Source organism: Charadrius vociferus, unplaced genomic scaffold (assembly GCF_000708025.1).
Source record: "Charadrius vociferus isolate BGI_N301 unplaced genomic scaffold, ASM70802v2 scaffold892, whole genome shotgun sequence".
Taxonomy (NCBI): domain Eukaryota; kingdom Metazoa; phylum Chordata; class Aves; order Charadriiformes; family Charadriidae; genus Charadrius; species Charadrius vociferus.
This window is the reverse complement of record NW_009647397.1, coordinates 163,813-165,949: the sequence shown is the minus strand read 5'-3', so window position 1 is coordinate 165,949 and position 2,137 is coordinate 163,813.

The following is a 2,137-nucleotide window of genomic DNA, read 5'->3' as shown; positions in this document are numbered from 1 at the left end:
CAGCCAATGGGGTCTCTCTTGCCCTTGTGAGGCTGAGATGGGGGGCTCTGCCCTTCCTCCTGTGACTGTCCTGCTTGCCATTCCCGCACCCCCTGTCCATGATACCCCCCCTGCCTGCCCGGCAGCCCGCAGTCCTCCCATATGGCCACCGCTGGGCTGCACACCGCTGCCGTCCCTGGGCCCCCCCTCACCTGCCCCACTCCCCCGTCCTTTTGCCCTTGAGTCCTCATCGCCGGAGGAGCAGCATCCTCTGTTACAGCCTCCCCGGGCAGGGACGGGTGGCCAGATTGGGTCTTGCCTTGTGCTTGGGGTCTGCGGCCCCTGGGCACCCCCCAGCTCCAACCGCGCTCCGGCCCCGGCCCCGGTGTGCCCGGCAGCAGGTAAATTTGTTGCCCTGGCACCACGGAGTCATCGCCGTGGATTTGCCTCACGGGGACTTTCATTAGCAGCCTGCCACTCACCAGCCCCATCTGCGCTTGTCGAGGCAGAGCGGCACGCTTGCACCCAGCGGGGCAGCGGCAGCGGCATCAGCATGGCCGTACCCCCGACGCATGCTGGGGCTGCTGCACAGGGGCACGTTCACCCCGTGGTGCACAAACGCACTGAGGAGCAGAGGCGCCTCTGCACAGGCGCATGTGCAGAGCCACCTCGCTTCACGTGTGCGCGTGTAACCCTGCATGGATGCACGCGGATGTACCCGCAGGGATGTGCAGGACACACGAAGGCATTCGTGCACGTCCAGCTGCATGCAGAGCGGCGCGTGTGTACACGAGCAGCCGCAGGCATTTGTTGCATTCATCTGCACGCTTGCTGCAGGTGCACCCCGGGCCCGGCAGGCAGTGGGTGATGGCGGTGCACACCTGCTGGCACCCGCGGGCGCGCACACCCGCACACTCGGTGCTCGCTGTGCGCTCTCGCCCACACGCAGTCGTTCAGACGTGCGTTGCACGCCTCAGCACGCTCGGGCGCGTGCTTGGGTCCCTCCCCGCAGCCCGGCAGAGCCCACCGCTGCACCACGTCACCCTGCCACCGCATTAGCACCCGCGCGGCGCCGGCGAGATAAATGGGAGCTGTCAGAGGCACCTTGTTTGCTGCTAACCTTTGGAAATGCCACACCGCCCCGGGCTGTGCTGCGCCGGGGGGAGCGGGCCCACGGGGATTGTTGCTCACCACCTCCAATTAATCTCCTTGCACTAACGAACGCAGTGGGGTGACAGGGGAGAGACCGGCGTGACCCTGCGCCCATGGGGAGAGCTGGAGACCCCCAATCAGCAGATCGGCGCCTGCTCTGCCACCGAGCCCCACCGAGGAGCGGGGCTGGTTCGGAGCTGGGTGCGGGGCACAGGCTGTAAGGATTGGTGAGGATTGTCACGGGGGGCTCTGCTCCTGGCGCAGGCAAGGGGCTGCTTTGCCTTGAGCTGGTACCCCGTCAGTCGTGGCCCTGTTCTCAGGGCGCTGGGAGCTGATCGCAGCCCGTGCAGGGGCAGCCGGTCCACCCCCCCCCTCCCCGCGCTGATCCGCTCCCCTCTGCCAAGGTGACCGTGGGTCTCGGGGGAGCAGCTGACGGCGCTTGGCCCTGCCAGCAAATGGGATGTGAGTGGCCATCACTGCTGGTCCTGACGAGCCAAATTGATGCCGGCACCAAGAGCCTTCCTAGTCCCTCTGCAGCCACCCCCAGCCCTTCCTGCATCCTTGCCCGGCGGCTTGTGCACACGCAGAGTGACACACGGGTGCCTGCAGATGCACGGCAGCCCTGCACCGCAGAAAAGTGCACAAGGGGCTGGAGAGCAGCAAAAACGTGTATTGTTGTCTTGGGGTAGTGCATGGATGCAGCAGCGCATGCATGTCTAACAGTAGAAAACAAGCATACCAGACAAACACACACGGGTGGTGCATCGCAGCTGGAGCCCAGTGCGCAGCAGAGCCCAGTACGGCCCTCCTCTGGCACATGGGACAGATCCTGGTGCGGCGTGGGAAGGAGGGGGCTCTGCACGCACCCGTGCACGGCCAGGAGGCACTGAGACCCCCCCGAGACGCACATGCAGCGTGTCCGAGAGGTTCGCGTGCACGTGTGTGTGTGTGCTGCACCCCCCAACCACTTACAAGCAGAAACATTAATATTTAAGGCGAGGTGTGA